The 19,889-nt window shown below is 31.6% G+C and overlaps 1 protein-coding gene across 5 annotated transcripts in view; it reads right to left on the reverse strand.

The window, feature by feature from the left end:
• The window catches only part of LOC143204137 (protein bric-a-brac 1), a 979,343-nt gene that overhangs the window by 724,088 nt on the left and 235,366 nt on the right, over positions 1-19,889 (reverse strand). The window lies entirely within an intron of this gene.

Consider the following 19,889-nt stretch of genomic DNA (forward strand, 5'->3'; position numbering starts at 1 on the left):
AATATATTTGGAAATATTTGAATATATATTGTCTACAATAACACCTTTCTCAATTATTTATAAAAAGATAAGAAACTTTCTGTAAAATATATTCATGATTTGAGCTACTGTTCACTAAACTGGCTAATGGATGCAGTTTCAAATCTTTAATAGATATAAACTCTAATAAGATCTAACGTCTTAAGTAATCTGATGTTCACTGAGTACATTAATTACGATTTTGAAGGAATCGTCGATAGAAATGTATCGTAAAGGAAAGAAATCCGGAATATAATAAAATTGAATTGAAGCCTGGAAAAAAACCTAATCATCTTCCAAACAATTCTGGTAATGTAGTTAACACCAGAGAAAAAAAATGAGAAAAATGAAGATACTGGTGTTGGTTAAAGAATACAGTATTTCAAATTATTACTTGGTGAATATATATGAAATGTTTAAATGTTTTATATAATTTGATTTTTTAGAAATAGGCCTAAAAAAGATGGATCTGAAAGAACAATATGACCAAGGAGTCAGGATCTTCATTCAAATTGAACTGTTATGGAATGGTGTAAAGAATCACTACAAAGGTATGCCGAGGCCGAGAAAGATATACAAGCAAGAACGGTTTGAATATATGGAATTATTTGAATATATTTGGAAATATTTGAATATATATTGTCTACAATAACACCTTTCTCAATTATTTATAAACAGATAAGAAACTTTCTGTAAAATATATTCATGATTTGAGCTACTGTTCACCAAACTGGCTAATGGATGCAGTTATAAAACTTTAATAGATATAAACTCTAATAAGATCTAACGTCTTAAGCAATCTGATGTTCACTGAGTACATTAATTACGATTTTAAAGGAATCGTCGATAGAAATGTATCGTAAAGAAAAGAAATCAGGAATATAATAAAATTGAATTGAAGCCTGGAAAAACCAAATCATCTTCCAAACAACTCTGGTAATGTAGTTAACACCAGAGAAAAAAAATGAGAAAAATGAAGATACTGGTGTTGGTTAAAGAATACAGTATTTCAAATTATTACTTGGTGAATATATATGAAATGAAATGTTTAAATGTTTTATATAATTTGATTTTTTAGAAATAGGCCTAAAAAAGATGGATCTGAAAGAACAATATGACCAAGGAGTCAGGATCTTCATTCAAATTGAACTGTTATGGAATGGTGTAAAGAATCACTACAAAGGTATGCCGAGGCCGAGAAAGATATACAAGCAAGAACGGTTTGAATATATGGAATTATTTGAATATATTTGGAAATATTTGAATATATATTGTCTACAATAACACCTTTCTCAATTATTTATAAACAGATAAGAAACTTTCTGTAAAATATATTCATGATTTGAGCTACTGTTCACCAAACTGGCTAATGGATGCAGTTTTAAAACTTTAATAGATATAAACTCTAATAAGATCTAACGTCTTAAGTAATCTGATGTTCACTGAGTACATTAATTACGATTTTGAAGGAATCGTCGATAGAAATGTATCGTAAAGGAAAGAAATCCGGAATATAATAAAATTGAATTGAAGCCTGGAAAAAAACCAAATTATCTTCCAAACAATTCTGGTAATGTAGTTAACATTTACACTAGAGAAAAAAAATGATAAAAATGAAGATACTGGTGTTGGTTAAAGAATACAGTATTTCAAATTATTACTTGGTGAATATATCTGAAATGTTTAAATGTTTTACATAATTTGATTTTTTAGAAATAGGCCTAAAAAAGATGGATCTGAAAGAACAATATGACCAAGGAGTCAGGATCTTCATTCAAATTGAACAGTTATGGAATGGTGTAAAGAATCACTACAAAGGTATGCCGAAGCCGAGAAAGATATACAAGCAAGAACTGTTTGAATATATGGAATTATTTTAGTATATTTGGAAAAATTTGAATATATATTGTCTACAATAACACCCTTCTCAATTATTTATAAACAGATAAGAAACCTTCTGTAAAATTAATTCACGATTCACGTTATATAGAACCTTTTAACCAATCTGATGTTCACCGAAACGTATTGTCTAAATATAAATGAATCACCAGTAATAACCTCATCTAGTTCATGTGATTTCTTAAAGAAAGCGTTAATAGAAAAATAGAGTAAAGGAAAGAAATCAGGAATATAATAAAATTATCACATTGAAACCTGGAACAAACAGATCATCTTCCAAACAATTCTGGTAATGTAGTTAATATCAGAGATACAAAATGTTAAAAATGAAGATGCTGATATTGCGAAAGCCAATATAGAGACTCAAACGGAATTAGATTTATGAGCATGCAAATAAAAATTCATTAAAGGCACAACTCTATTGTTATAAGTACATCATGTATGTTTCTCTGTATTGAATGGCCAACTTGGAATGAACAGTCGAAAATAAGAATATAGGCAAAAAATAGAGTGACAATATAAGTAGCGTTTTAATGTATGTTATGTAAACGTCCTTTTTGTCCCTCTCCTCGAGACGCATCTCTATAATATGGAGGAACAATGAGTCATTTTCTATCAAATGTTAACTCTATAAAGCTATAAATAAAAAAAGGTTTAAATTTAAATAATTAGCTAATTGCTATAAAGATATGTTTGCATTGCCTTTTATATTAACGAATAATCATTTTTTCAGAAGTGCCTCAATAATTGAAACAGAATAGTTGCAGATTATTCAAAAAACAAGATGTCTACGGAACTAATGGTCGTACAACATAACAAATCTGAACAACTTAACGTCCATTCAGAAAAGCACTGCTCTCTACGCTGGAATGTATTTATTCCAATCTCAGTAGATTTTTTCATATTGATCTACAATGTTTTATTAGTATTTACTTATCGCACTTACATTACTTTCTATATTATTGATATTATCACCTTTCTATATACCATACTATATCCGTCTATCACAACATACTGGTATGGTTATACTTTTGTATTACTGATTTATTGACAACATCTCAGCAAAATCTCATCTGTCATCTGCAGGTCTTACTTTCTTGTTATATACTTCTCGTTTTATATATATATATATATATATATATATATATATATATATATATATATAAATATATATAAATATATAGATATATATATATATATATAAATATATAGATATATATATATATATATATATATAATTATATCAAATTTTATCGACATTTACCTCAATATTATGTTTATCAGACACTTTAGAGGGCACATCTTTATGACGAGAAGTATATAACAAGAAAGTAAGACCTGCAGATAATTATATATATATATATATATATATATATATATATATATATATATAAGATTCTAATAATTTTGTTCTCTCTTCAGTTACCAAATAATATAGTCAGCATTCTTACAACATTCAATGCCAACAAAACCTAAGAATAATATTAATTAAATACAACCTTTCAAGAAGTGTCAATCAAAAGACGTCATTTAATATGCGAAAATATATCAAAACAGAAATTTTGCGAATTATTTCATGAATTACTGCAGTTCAGGTTCTCTTATTAGGCTATTATTAAAATAAAATTTGTGAATTTTAGTTGCCCAAATTTCGCAAGGTAATTTAGTACAATATCACCAAATACAACAAGTGTGTTTCACAGGGCTGCTAGAAGTTTAAGAAAATAAAACATCTATTATTAAATGTATACAATTTAAGCCTTTTGTTACTATCAAGTATCAAGTTGTAATTACTATCAACTATGTAAAAATAACATTTTAGTAGCCTTGTTAAATACATATGCATTTGTATCTTAATATTTAATTATATACTTATTAATTAAAAAATACTAATTGAAGAAAAAACTTCAATGTTCTACCACATTTCGTATCTGAAATACTGGTTAAATCTAAATGAAGTTGGAAGCAGCTTCTGACTAACCAGAGTATAGTTGCTTGACTTTGAGTCTAATCTGCTCTGCTTTTTCAATAGGGATGCTGACGTATTTAGCTGATTCTGTTTGAGGAATCGGGCATACGTCAGTTGATATAATTAGGTTTTTGTCATGTCGCTGCCTCGCAAAATTAATATGGACAGATTTGGAGCTATTAAGCTGTCCTCCTCTAAGATTGCCACTTGTACCTTTTCTACAGCCGTAGGCAGAGATATTTACTTTGGCATGATAACTATGCTGTCGGATTCTTTTGTTGTTGGGATATCAGTAGTGTAGAGCTGTCCAAGGAGTGGTCCCAGGACACTACCCCGGGGATTGTTCTAAATAATGAGCATTGAAGCTTATAACCTTAATTGTTTACTATAATATTTACTGTCACCTTCTTTCAGCGTAGGAACAATGTGAAAGCAACATCGTGTACGAAATGAAACAAACCGAAAAAACTAAAAGGAGCTCTTGAAAACACCCGAGTCCCCATCGAGCGACATTCCATCGGACATGGGAAAAACAAACGATTTTATAACCCAACGTCCGAGATATTTTTAGGGTCCATAAAAGCCGAGAGAGAGAGAGGGGCCGCGCCACCTGGGGGTAGCCCGGCCGAACCGTGGAACGTGTTAATCTGTAAAATATACAAAACGGCCGGGACTCCGAGGTTTATTTAAAAATTAATTAAATTAATAGATACGCCGTATCTTTTACGATGTAAATAGAAGCAGATGCTCGGCGGAAGCGCCTGATGGAATACGATGCCGCCGCCGCTGCCCTTTCGAAGAAGTCCGCGTCGCTGTTTGTCGATCTCCGTTTTTAGTGTTCGAGATGTGAATATTGAACACTCGAAGTGCTATTTTTAATGCCTCCTTTTCGGACCTTCTGTTTCGCTTGTTTTAATATTGACGGATATCTGTTAAGCGATGACTTTTATGTTTGCCCCCAGTAAAAATAAAATCTCAGGAAAAATATGTCAATTCTGCTAATATGAAATAAATAATACCATAAGCATACAACACATACAGCTATACAATTTTCTAATTCAAAGCTTTATTCTGAAAAAGCGATACGACATACTTTATTAACTGACTAAAAAGTAGGAGGTTCTATGTTCGGCTGTATATAATTTTTTTTTAATATACGAGGCGCAAATAAAAAATAAGTTTCCCAAGTCTGTACACTCGCCCCCACTTCATTCACACTATTGGGAGCGATCGCTGCGACGCCCAGTGCCGTCCCAACAGCAATTCGTGATAGAGCCCGCTATCGCCGTCACCGCCAGGCGTGAAGCCGATTCGATTGTTAAACGCGAAGAAGCTTAAAACTATCGAAAGTTATAGACAGGCAAAGCTTGAATCAGCGCCCAACACTTCCGCAAATAGTGCAGGGAGTTCTCCGAAGAAAGCGCAGACGTCCACGACGAGCAAAGGAGCGGGAGGCCATCGAACCGACTTCAAAAAAAAAAAAAGTTTACGCGACTCAACATCGAGTAGCACTTTCGAATCATTTTCTTTGTTCGCCTACAAAAGTTTTTGCCTGTCCAGAATGCTTTTAACCTCGATGTCAACATCACCACTCTTAAAACGTTGAAACCAGAACTCACATGTTGAAATCGATGGAGAACGGTTGCCATATGCTTCACGCAGAATTCGGTGATCTTGAGCCGCCGTTTTCTTTAAACTGAACTGAAGAAACATTCAAGCTTTCAGACTGAACATACATAGAACGTAAATTCCCGGCACAAACATTTCAGTTCAGGATGCAGATTCCTAACCGGAAATTGTTGGAATCTAGGGCCACCAAGACAGTGCCATTTCAAAGATCAACAAAGATAAACTGGCAAAGAAAGGTACAGGCGATAATTGAAAATAATTTTATTAGAACTAACACATGGGCCTAATACATAGATGGCGTTAGTTTTGTTAGATTCACCGCTTTTTCAGTTAGTACAAACCTTCAATAGAAAGCTGTTAAAATGTCATGATATTCTACTCATAGCTTTGTGAGTTATTGTGCTAAGAGTAACACTACTTTTATTATTTTCAAAATAATGGTTCAAAAACAAATTCATGTAAAAATGTGGCTCTTGATGGAGATTACGTTGATGAATAAAGTCAATTTTGAACACCACGTTACGTTACGTTTGTTCCGGCCGAGACTTTTCAGCCAATGTGTTATAATCGGTCCAAACAGGACAACCAACCAAACACGGAAGGTGTTAATGACACGACATTGGCTACAGATAGTGAATTCGAGAAAACAGAGCCACCTATTAAGACTGGTGTAACTTCTAATTGACAATCTAGCTAGAGCTAGAGGTTCTATTTAAAAAAAAATTGAAGATGACGAACACAGCCAACGATACCGAGCAAGATAATAAGAACGTCTGAACGTCCTCTGCCGTCGCTGGAGCACCACAATAAACACAATTTCGGCCGCACAATATAAAGTTTGTTTCTGTTTGTCTCTTCATGTCTGTCGCCCCTCTCCGCAAACTGAAATATCCAATAAAGATGCAAATGATCCCCCGGCGAATTATTTTTTAATGGCCGACATTATATAAAATCGCATAAATTATTTTTAATCTGTATTTCGGCCTCTAATTCTTTTTTAAAATCGCCATTCTTAAAGTTTGCGGTTAACTTTCGCCTTAAATGAAAATTAAAAGTAAATATCATCTAAATATTAATTAGTCGGGATTTGTCGTAGATGGCGTCGTCGTCGCCGTCGTCAATTGTTCGGTTTTGATGGAGAAATTAAAAATCACATCGATTGTTGTTTGGTCGCGTTTAATATACAGGGGATAGACAAAATAATAAGCAATAACATTAAATGTACATCTTCTTACGCTAGATAGCAACACCGATTCCATATAACATAAGTCTTTAGTAGGTTGTATTTCAGTATATTATATTATTCAGCGTTGAGAACTATTGTTGGGATAGTCGCAAAATAGTCGAACTACTCCATAGTAAAAAAACTACTACTAAGCGACTGAAAATAGTAATTACTATTTTAGTTAACAGCAGGCTTCGTTTGTTTTTCTATTCGTGATGATAGACGGAGATGTATGAATTCCTTCCAGTAATAATTTTCAGAGAGGAAAGGCCAGAGATTCATTTCATTCTCTGTGCTGTATAGATCAGTTTTTTTAAGTAATTTTAAATTTGCACGTAGCATTGTGAAAGTGGCTTCTATTTTTGGTAAAATCTTTGTTATCTCACTTTTAGCTCTAAAATAAACATATTTTTGATAATAATTCCATAGTATATTATTATAAATAAATAGTTTCTTGATTACAGCCATCTAGAAAAAGAAATGGCGGCTTAACAGATTATTAATAAATAAATATTGTGTATAATTCTACTATGTCAGCTGTTTACATTATTTTCTTCATCCCAAGAATATCGCTGATCAAAATACACGTAAAGACCTTATTATATTATTATATTAAAACTAGTACTGGGAACTATCGACTGAAATTTACTATCGAATGTTCAGTAATTGATTACTTTTTACTATCGACTGTTTCAGTCGCAATTTCTGCTTCGACTGATTTTACTACTTTTTCCGACTGATTTTGTTACTATTTACTACCGACTGTTTCAGTCGTACTTTTAGTTACTATTTTTGGTTCTACTTGTATCGTTCGAATGATTTTCAACGTTTTGGCTCTGTCGTCCTAGCCGCGACCTTGACAAAACTGTAACCAATTTATGCTTGCTGATTATGATTTTATATGTAATATATGTAGTTTTTTTTTGGTAGTTTGCTTGTAAATAACAATATATTGTATAATAATATAGGAGCATTTTGGTACGATATTTTTCAAGATTGTTAATGTAATAGGGTAAAAAATCAAAATTATGAAATATTTTGATTTTTTTTATTGTTTTTCTCTTGATTTTCGTTAAAAAATATTTCCGTTTAATAATAAATAAAACATTTACAACATTTCATTCAGATCACTTTTAATTATGTCATGAATTAGTTTTTTTTCTATGATTAGGTATTTGTGTTGTGGTATCTTTAGTTTTTAGATTTTGTTTAAGTCCTATTGTTTTGCCTATATTTATTACAGTTTATTATTTACAAATAGCAATTAACACATTAAAATACGATAAAACATTTGTGAGGTATTATTCCATTCCATAGAAAAAATCCCTTTTTACAGATCTACAGAACAATCAGATATAAAAGTAATTCTGCTTCGTTTAAAATTAAATTATAAATTGCATGTTATGTATTATTATTATAGTAGTATTCGGTGGTTATTTTTTTACAGTGTACAGTACAGGCGATAATTGAAAATAATTTTATTAGAACTAACACATGGGCCTAATACATAGATGGCGTTAGTTTTATTACATTCACTGATTTTTCAGTTAGTACAAACCTTCAAAAGAAAGCTTTTAAAATTTCATGATATTCTACTCATAACTTTGTGAGTTACTGTGCTAAGAGTAACACTACTTTTATTATTTTCAAAATAATGGTTCAAAAACAAATTCATGTAAAAGTGCTCTTGATGGAGATTACGTTGATGAATAAAGTTAACTTTGAACACCACGTTACGTTACGTTTGTTACGACCGAGACTTTCCTCTGTCACAATTTATACAAGAAAGGGTTCGTACACCTTCGTCTGACATTATGAATTGATTAAAACAGTCGAACCGTACATTTGACTGAAAATAGTAATTACTATTTTCAGTCACTAGTTTTTTGACTATGGACTGTTTCGACTGTTTTCCGTCTATAGTTCCCAAGGCTAATTAAAACATACCATATAATTAACTATCACATCTAATATAATTTTATCTACCACTCCTCGTAACAAACTGTTTGATTATTAATCGAAACAGACACAAGTACGAAAGCTTATCAGTTTTAACCTATTCAATTCAGGTCAATAACAATATCATCATCCATACATTCTATTCATTTTACATAATCATTGAATAACCGTCCGCCTGCCAACAACCTTAACGCCACTCCATTATTGAAAAAAAGCTCCTAATAAATATGGCGATTTGAAATTTAAATAATGAAAAATTCCATTGATATATATTTTAAAAATGAATTAAAAAAGTGGAATTTGTTCAATGAAAAATAACCGATTTAATTAAGGAAACGGCAGCTTGGTCCAATGAATACTGCTTAGTTTTAAATTGAAATCGTCGAATTTACATTCAAAATACTATGAGGACGGAAAAAAATGTATTTAAAATGTATGTTAATATTTTTATTACAATGGATATATATTATTCATAATATTCACCTCTGACACGGCTCTTGTTATAAAAATATTTTCGATTTTTGTTTTTCTTCGACATTTATTGATATTGACGCCGTTTCAACAATAGTCTGTCTTTAATACGTATGGACAAATTCGTTTGGTGATCGATTTACCTTCGAATATTGTATCGAATTTTTTAATGTCTTACAAATTTATTCGCGTAATATGCCAATAACCAGGAGTTCAAGATCCGTTTAAACGTATCATATTTTGCAAAGTAACAAAAATAAATAGAATTCATTTAGCAAATAATTACGAGAATATTCTAGTCTAGAATAATTTTAAAATATTTTTTATATTCGCTAGGTTTCGCCGGATATAGACTCAGCAACAACTGGATTTTGAGGTGGATAAGTTGATCAAGGATATTCAATAATCAGAGTGGCAAAATATATGTTGTATCGATTTTTTTAATGTCTTACAAATTTATTCGCGTAATATGCCAATAACCAAGAGTTCAAGATCCTTTTAAACGTATTATTTTTTGCAAAGTAACTAAAAAATAAATAGAATTCATTTAGCAAATAATTACGAGAATATTCTAGTCTAGAATAATTTTAAAATATTTTTTATATTCGCTAGGTTTCGCCGGATATAGACTCAGCAACAACTGGATTTTGAGGTGGATAAGTTGATCAAGGATATTCAATAATCAGAGTGGCAAAATATATGTTGTATCGATTTTTTTAATGTCTTACAAATTTATTCGCGTAATATGCCAATAACCAAGAGTTCAAGATCCTTTTAAACGTATTATTTTTTGCAAAGTAACTAAAAAATAAATAGAATTCATTTAGCAAATAATTACGAGAATATTCTAGCTTAGAATAATTTTAAAATATTTTTTATATTCGCAAGGTTTCGCAGGATATAGACTGAGCAATAACTGAATTCTGATTAGGAGAAGTTCGCCAATGATATTTAGTACTAGTGGCAAAATACACCAGAAATCAGAGAGACACCACCCTAAAGAAATAACTACCCTAAAGAAATCCAAAAACTATTAGAAAGGCATTATTCCAAGGTTCAGATAAATGTAAAACTAAGTTGAATAAGCTTACATTCCAACTGAGACATGAACTTAAACAACCAATAAAATATTTTTAACAAAAAAATTCAACCGACTTCAAAAAATAAATCACGAACTCACTAAAAAGTAAAAAATAATCAAATTTAGATTTTTAACACAAAAAAATGTTTTAAAATAAAATATTTATATAACAAAAAGCTTAATTAACCTATCTACCACACGTATTTTATATTCTACTATATACACACAATTTAGCTTAATACCTACCTAAACCTATTTATATATTTACAATATTATTTATACAAGCAACAAGTAGATTTGTTTTGTTCCTAATTTAAATTTGTGTATATATCACAAAATTATATTATTAGTAATGAGTTAGTAGTAACTAAAATAATATTGTGAATAGATAAATAGGTTTAGGTAGGTATTAAGCTAAATTGTGTATATATAGTAGAATATAAAATACATGTAGTAGATTTAAATAAGGTTTTTGATTATTTTTACTTAGTTATTACAATTATTATGTACATATTTTATTTTAAAGCTTTTTTTGTGTTAAAAATCTAAATTTGATTATTTTTGAATTTCTAGTGAGTTCCTTATTTATTTCTTGAAGTCGGTTCAATTTTTTTTGTAAAAAATATTTTATTTTTCTCTATTAGTGTTAAATATTCACTCAATAAATTACGCAGATAGTTTATTAAGTATTATAATGGGGAGGCCAAGTAAAGGAGCGGCCTGATTGAGGAAAAATAGGATTAGAGAAACAATGATTGAAAATAAGGAACGCTTCAGGCCCCGGGGTAGCATAGGCGACTTGACAAATCTTCTAAACTAGAACTACAACTAAAAGTTGTTTCCCAGGCCAGGAATCGAAATCGCAACATCCGCGTGTGAGCTGAACACTCTAATCATTAAACCGTAAAAGCAGTAGTCTCCAATATTTCTACGACTTCTCATATGATGTAGTTAGTGCTTAAAAAGAATACTGAATGGCTTTTGCAGTGAAAGACTTCCGACTTTCCATCACATCAGTTCAGCAATAACATTATATCCAAATATCTGATTATTTTAGATTAAAAAAATATGTGGAAACTTTGTACGTGCCTTTGAAATTACACGGATTCCACCGTCAGATCCTGACTTAATTCCAATGGGACCATCTCTGAAGTGCATTCTTTCGAATAAAAAAAGAATTTTGAAAATTGGTCCATAAGTGATGAGAGAAATCGACGAACACAAATTTAAAAAAATGCAGTCGAACATAGAACCTTCTTCTTTTTTGAAATGGGCTAGACAATGACAACATGAGTGAATATCTGCGTGGACTTGCTAATAGTTCTAGTGCTTAGTATTTGCCGTGGAGAGCTATCACAAACTTTAAATTAATTAAATCAACCTGCATAAATTTAAAATAAAATATTGTGGCGGCATCAGATTCATTATTTTATAGCCGTGCTATATTGTCAATGTATTTTTATTCTGATTTTAATATTCATCATCGGTTCATATTCCATTCTAAATTTCTAAAAAAATGCAGGACAAGCGGTCAACATATTATGATATAATATATTCAGTCTACTGTCTGCGATTCAAACTCTTATTTATATTCAATTCTAAACAACACATTGTGTTGGTTTATGGAAATAAGTATAAATGTAACAATGCAACAACACCACGGTGTTCTTCATATATCCCCAGAATTAATAGAATATAAATCATCAAAAGAATCACGTTTAAAATAACATCGTATTGTGTTCAATCAAATAGTAAGTCTGCAATTCAAGGTTATTGTTTGTTCTTAAACATGCGAAGTCAGTAATATTTGATTACACTATAAAGGTAGCCATATTTTTAACCGACTTCGAAAAAGGAGGAGGTTCTATGTTTGGCTGTATATACATTATTATAATGTATGTTGGCCGGTTTCTCCGCCAATTGTGGGTCAATTTTCAAAAAATTTTTTAATCGAAAGTGTGCACTTCCGAGGTAGTCCCATTGGAACCAAGTCAGGATCTGATAGTGTAAGTGTAGAAAGTTTTCACAGATTTGTTTATCTAAAATAAGCAGATATTTGTGTATAATGCTATTGCTGAACTAATGTGACGGAAAATCAGAAGTTCTTCGATGCAAAAGCCATCAGTTTTATTTTTAAGCACCAACTACATCATATGGAAAGTCGTAAAAATATTGCAGATTACTATGGTGTAATGGTTAGAGTGTTCAGCTCATACGCAGAGGTTGCGAGTTGTTCTAATTTGGTTAGAATAGTAGTTAATACTTAATAAAGTAAGTGCGTGATTTATTGAGTAAATATCTAACACTAAATAGTTTCTCGATAAAATATTAAAAGAAAAACTGAACTGATTTCAAAAAATAAATAAGGAACTCACTTAAAAGTAAAGACTAATCGAACTTTTCAAAATAAAATATGTACATAATAATCGTTGTAATAACTAAATAAAAATAAACAGAAAACTTACCAACAAAACAAATTTAAATTAATCTCACTGAGTTCGTACACGTTCAAACACTCTGTTGTAATTTTGGATCTTTCCAATTTGATTGGTTAATCAGTTTTAAGATCCGGCTTTATTTTGCGCCATTCTTATTTTGTTTAAGATGCAATTGAAAAGTAATGGGGAGGGTCCCTCATTTTGTCACTCCTTGTCACCTTGTCCTTGTTGTTTTAATTTCGAAGGGTTCTGATATCACTGCCTTAAACTTCACATTGGATTTTGTACCAGTCAGTATTTGTCTGATAATTGCATTGGTTTTCAAATCTAGACCTTAATCTTCCAAAATTTGGAAAAGAGATTCACGGTCCACAGAGTCATAGATCTTCAAAAAGTCGTTATAACTAACAAATAATAAGTACATCTATCATGTTTTATTTTTCTTTGTCGGTAAAATCAATATGTACTGATTTTCAGTCATATAGATTCAGCGTTAGTATCTTCAATGGCTAGGAATGCAATGTCACCTGCAAATGTAGCAATAACATCTTCATTGAATGTAGGCAAATCCCCAGTGTACAAGACATAAAATGCTAGTCCCAATACACTTTGCTGTGGCTTTGTTTGCAAGCTGGTGTTCCGTATTTTCCTCAAGTTAGAATAAGCATCTTGTTTGAAGTATTGGTGAATTAAATATGACTCGCAAAATTTTGAATATTGGTCAGAGAGGGGCATTTTAATTTAATGCTTCAAACCTCCATGCCAAATTTTATCGAGATCTTGTGCATCATCATCAAAGATTGCAGAACATATTTCACGTTCATAAATTATATATATATATATATATATATATATATATATATATATATATATATATATATATATATATATATATATATATAGTCTTTTCAAAGTTATTTTGTACATACATCATCTAAATTTGTGACGTCAAAACGTTCGGCTTTTGATATACAACAAAATTCTAATCTAAATAAAATAATTGAACAATGTTATGAAATATAATTTAAATTAACATTATAATACATCTAAAAACTACAGTTATAAATTTATCAATTATTATCAATCTACATCAGGATTTATATAAAGATTTTTCGAGTGGTCGACAGTTCACGGCGCCATACAGTAAAAACATTTAACGTGATACATAAATAACGAGACTACAGGCCCGCTGGTGCCAATCAAATATTAAATTCAATCTAGTAGTGGAATCCTTAATAATTAATTTGTTGAACCCTTATGGAGGATCCTTGGATACGCCTCGTCGGCCAGCTGAGGAGAAGCTCGAGCCTTTGGATATTGTTTAAACTCTGAATTATTTAGGCGATTGATAAGATTATAAAATGGGAGAGGGCTGGAAGGCCGGGAATAGCGACCGTCTGGACATATTCAAGATTTCCTCTATCGCTTGGATATAAATCGAGGGATTATTCCTGCCGTACAAGAGTAACATCTTTATGTTCTGGAACATGTCGACGCATTTTCTTGTTTAAGAGGCCAATTGAAAAGTCCCCGGCCTACCATAGTATTTTATTTGGTATATTTATAGTATCTTTTTTTGGCAAAATTAATTTTTCTTTTTTATTTTTAACAAATATAAAAAAGGGAAAAAACGGAGGAGGTAATCTTGATTTTCAATGCATCAAAATTTTTTGCTTATAGTTTTATATATATATGTATATAATATTTATATTTTGTGGATATATTTATTTTTATATTATATTTACATTTTGTCGATAAATTTACATTATACATTTATATTTACTGTGATAAATTATATTTATATCTATTTATTTTTAAATATTATAATTTTATTTATATTTAATTAAATTTTATTTAATAAATTTACTTCTTACTTTTTATTTAAATTTCATTGGTTAATAAAACATGACGTCAAGGCTGTCACATACCAAACATTGCTAATGAGCCAATCAAATGTCTTCACAGTAAAATATTTTTCTTACAGGTGCCTATAAAGGAGATTTAAATTGACCAATCAAATTACTTGAAAGGCCCATTATGGCGCCCTCTGAATGTTGGGCAAAGCAAAACTTTGCGCCAGAGTCCTCTATTTAGTTGCATCTCTATTACTCTATGTGTTTAGTTATATTCAGAGTATTATATAGAGTGTTAACTTAAATAGGCGAAACCGAGGAAATGTTATGCGTGGTCCCACTAATGTAGCCCACTTTCTTGATTGGTTTCTTTTGAGTTGCCCTACAAAGGCGTTTGATTGGCTCATTTCTATAACGCGATTGTTTGTTTCAGTTTATTTATGTTGCCATTTTTGTGTGTCTGTCATAGAGCATAGAGTATATATTTACTTATATAGGCGAAACCGAGGAAACGTTCCGCGTGATCCAACAAATGCTGCCTCCGAGACCACTTTTTTGATTGGTTCATTTGAATATTCCTACAAAAGCATTTGATTGAGCTAATTTCGATAACCCGATTGTTTGTTTCTATGGTTTATGACGCAATTTTTGTGTGTCTGGCATTGAGTATGATCAGCCTTTTTATGCCTTAATTATAATCACTATTATGTGATTATAATTTATCATCATTCTCAAAAGTGTTGTTTATCCAGTGTATGTGCGAAAGTCAAAAAAACCAGACGTCGTTTTCCTTGAAGGAAATAACCCAAGTTAGCTAAATTAAGGTAAAAATTGTCTAAGATAAAAGCAATATTACCAGCAAAAATTACGAGGGAACGTATACAAATATTTATATAGAGCATTTATATTCATGATGTTATTTATAGCAATACAACAGAAGAAGTCATGAATACATTATCCACACTTTGAAACCAAAATATGACCAAATTGGGCGATAGCAAAATTACATTGATGGTAAATATGATTATACTACATGAAAAGTTTTTATTACCCTTTAAAGTTGTTTATAAATTGTCATTAATTAAGAACTTAATTATTTTGAAGGGGTTCATTTACTTGAAACAAAACCGAGATAATCTTTTCAACAAAGATACATTAATATAAAATAGAATAATACAATTTATAGACCAACAAGATGATCTTGATCTTATAGATAAGAGATCTCATGATTGTTTTATTATATTGATAATAGATCCTTAAGCTGAGTCTTTAACTCTTCGATTTTACCATAATAAGAGCATAAAATGTTTAACCGACTTCGAAAAAGGAGGACGTTCTATGTTCGACTGTATATTTTTTAATGTATATTCGCCGATTTCTCCGTCAGTGGTGGGCTGAATTCCAAAATTATTTATTTATTCGAAAGAGTTCCAAGGTGGTCCTAAATCAGGATCTGTTGGGGGAAGGGTGGAAATCAAAGGAAACGCTCAAATTTCAAAGGCACGTACGAAGTTTTCATATATATTTTATCTAAAATAATCAGATATGTGTATATAATGTTATTGCTTAGTGCAAAAACCATTCAGCTTGGTTTTTAAGTACTAACTGTAGCATATAAGACCTCGTAGAAATATTGTTTATATTGTACAACTGCTGCTATTATGTAAAGGTTAAAAGCGTTTAGCTTCCAAACGGAGGTCATGGGTTCGATTATCGGCACGAAGAACAATTTTTGCTGTACTAATTCAGTTCGAACGTTGTCAAATCACCTAGGCTAGACAGCGGATACCGGGGCCTGAAGCGTTCCTTATTTTCAATCGTTGTTTCTTTATTCCTATTTTTCCTCATACGGGCTGCACCTTTACTTGGCCTACTTACTAAAATATTAAATAAAATAAAATTTTTGGAGTGGACACCCCTTATCACTTAGGGTTTCGAAAAATAGATAGTAGCCGATTCTTAGACCTAGTGAATATGCATAAAAATTGTGACATGAGAATTTTATATATAAGATAATTCCATTTGTTATCATGGTGTACATATTTATTACTTTGATTCTTGATAAAACACTTTTAAGAAGACTGCTCCATCTTAGCCCACTTTTCGATTTTGGTTTCAATGACGTGTCCTGCGTGTCCCCCCTTGAAGTCCTGCGTAGACAAGCAGTTGCAAGACTTATTGGATGAGAACCCAGCTCAAACTCTCAAATAACTTTCAGACAGATTAGCAGTTGATGAGGCGAATATTGTCGGATGTTTATATGCGATGAGAAAGATCCAAAAGGAAAGAAAATAGCTGCCATACGAATTAACCATAAATATAGTTTAGAAAAATTTCAACAGCGCGGTTACGTTGATAGCCAGGTAAACAAAGGCGTGTTGTGCTATGATGTGTTGTGACTGCAAAAAAGACCAAGTTCATGAGTTGCCCGGGAGAACCAACCACATCGATACCGTAGGGGACTGTTGAAGTTCATATAATGTTAATGTGCATACGCTGAAATTAGCAAGATATAGAGTATTACGAGCTACTACTACCTAATCAAATTGTTACTGCAATTATCTACCAACCAATATATATATATATATATATATATATATATATATATATATATATATATATATATATATATATATATATATATATATATATATATATATATATATATATATATATATATGTATAATTACAGCCATAGTATCACAACGTTATGGAATACAAATGCGGAGGGGACGAAATTTAACGTTAAATCGTAGGAAAAACAATTAAATATCTAAAAATAAAATTAAACGACCATTTAACTGGAACCAATCAATGAGAACAATCGGCGATCGCCGAGAAGGTAAACACGGTCCGACGAATGACTCAACGGACCCATGCCCGCGCCAATTTGCTAGCCGGCCCCCCCGTCCGCCCCCGGCCCCCCTCGCGACCGATCAAAGTAAAACAACACGCGGGCCGGCGATTTCGTGGTTTTGAGACGTGAGAAGTGGCGATCGGGAGGTGGGACGCGGACGGGACGACTTCCACGCACCTCGGAACCGTCCGAATTCCCCCCGTTTCGCGGTCCGGGGGCCCCCGCTTCCCCTCCGACCGACGCGTATTATTTCTTCAGTTCGGTATCCCCCGGTTCGATCCGTATCGTTATTACTATTATTTAAAGGCGAGTAGTTTGCATACAATGGACTAATAAAACGAATTCTTTTGTTCGGTGGAAACAATTTAGCGACCAGAAGTGGTACTCGGGTCCTGTTATTTCCTTATTTGTTTCCGATCTAATAATGACGAAGATATATACGTGTACGTTTTGTGGAATAACGTCTTAAAATTACGGGTATTTCCTTTTCATTGTGTCATAAGAATTTGTGTAATAAATATCCGTATGGTTGAAAATATTCTGTATCGATCAATTTATTTAAATACTTCTGGGTACATCTACTTTGAAATATTAGTCCGTTGTAATTATAAATAATACTAATACATAAATATAATACACAAATATTATACTAATTTTTATCCATTTTCTACAATTTCCACATTTACAAAGGTAAACTAATAAATATATTGACCAATATACACTTGGAGGTTATCTCTGTTATGGAGCCTTAAGCCAAAATAATTATAAGTAAAATAATAAAATTAATTATAAGTGTCTTGACCAATATGCATTTGTTTCAAGTAAATGAACCCCTTCAAAATCATTCAGTTTTTAACTGATGGCACTTTAAAAACAACTTTTAAAGGGTAACAAGAACTTTTCATGTAGTATAATCATATTTACCTCAATTTGGACCCATTTTGGTTTCAAAGTGTGGATTTCTTCTGTTGTATTCCTATAAATAACATTATGAATACAAATGCTCTATATAAATATTTGTATACGTTCCCTGGTAATTCTGGCTGGTAATATTGTTTTTTGCCTTAAGCAATTTTTATCTTAATCTAGTTAACTTGGGTTATTTCCTTCAAGGAAAACGACGTTTGTTTTTTTTGACTTTCGCACGTACACTGGATACAGGTCACTTTTGAGAATGAAGATAAATTATAATCACATAATAGGGATTATAATCACGGTATAAAATGCTGATCATACTCAATGCCAGGCTCACAAAAATGGCGTCATAAACAAACCATAGAAATAAACAATCGGTTTATAGAAATTCGCCAATCGAATGTTTTTGTAGGGAAATTCAAATGAACCAATCAAAAAAGTAAACTACAACTGGTAACATGACGATGCCGTCTACAAAGAGACTATGTAGGTACGGCAGCGATCAAAATATCGATGGATTTTGGCATATATTCAGCATTTCATAACTCTGATGTCGTCCGGTGAGTATACTAGATGTATCAGAACTACTCATTCGAACCAAAATAGTGTACCCTTCGCAACTTTGCGCTGTTACGTATTACTGGTCTTTCATGCAACAAAAATCGCTCAATCTGTTTCACTGACATTGGTACATTGCAGTAACAGTTTGATTAGGTACTACCAGCTCGTAACACTTTATATCTTCCTAATTTTGGAGTATGCACAATAATGGGTATAATTTTGCAGTCACAACATGTTATAGAGCCACACGCCTGTGTGTCTGAAATTTTTCTAAACGGTATTTATAGTTAATTCGTATGGCAGCTATTTTATTTCGTTCTGGATCTTTCTCATGGCATTTTTTTATAATTTAATTAATATATTGTTACTAGTCGTTTCCGTCTAACCTACAATTTGTCTTTTTGATATCCAATAGTTGTAATATTTCAATATTCGTGTGAGAATGGAGTCTTTCCTCATGCCCCCTTGCAATTCTCTTGATTTCTTGACTGACTGTGGGTACCTGAAGGTCTCGATGTAGATAATCAGTCCTATAGTATTTGGGTGCACCTACAATACCTCCCAGGACTTTGTTCTAAAAAATTTGTATTTTATTTATGTTACTCTTCGCAGAACATCCCCATAATTGAACTCCATATGTCCATATAGGTTTCAATATTTGCTTATATAATAGCAATTTATTATGTACTGATAATTGTGATTTTCTTCCATTTAGCCAGTGGATTTTCCTATATTTCAATTCCAGTTCTTTTCTTTTCTTCTTTATATGTTCCGTCCAGCGAAGTTTTGCATCGAGTTTCATTCCGAGATATTTAGCGTTGTTGTTATATGGAATGATAGTATTATTTAATGTTATGGGTGCTTGTACGGTCTGTTTATAGGTGAACTGCACATTTACAGATTTACTATCATTAATTCTTATTTTCCAAGCTTGTGTCCAATTATTTATATTGTCACTTGCCTGTTGTAATTTTCGTGAGGCTTCTTCACTATTGTGTACGACAGCTATAATCG

The sequence above is a fragment of the Rhynchophorus ferrugineus genome, unplaced genomic scaffold (genome assembly GCF_030347505.1).
Source record: "Rhynchophorus ferrugineus isolate W39M unplaced genomic scaffold, kcgeb_rfMv2 rfM10, whole genome shotgun sequence".
Lineage (NCBI taxonomy): Eukaryota > Metazoa > Arthropoda > Insecta > Coleoptera > Curculionidae > Rhynchophorus > Rhynchophorus ferrugineus.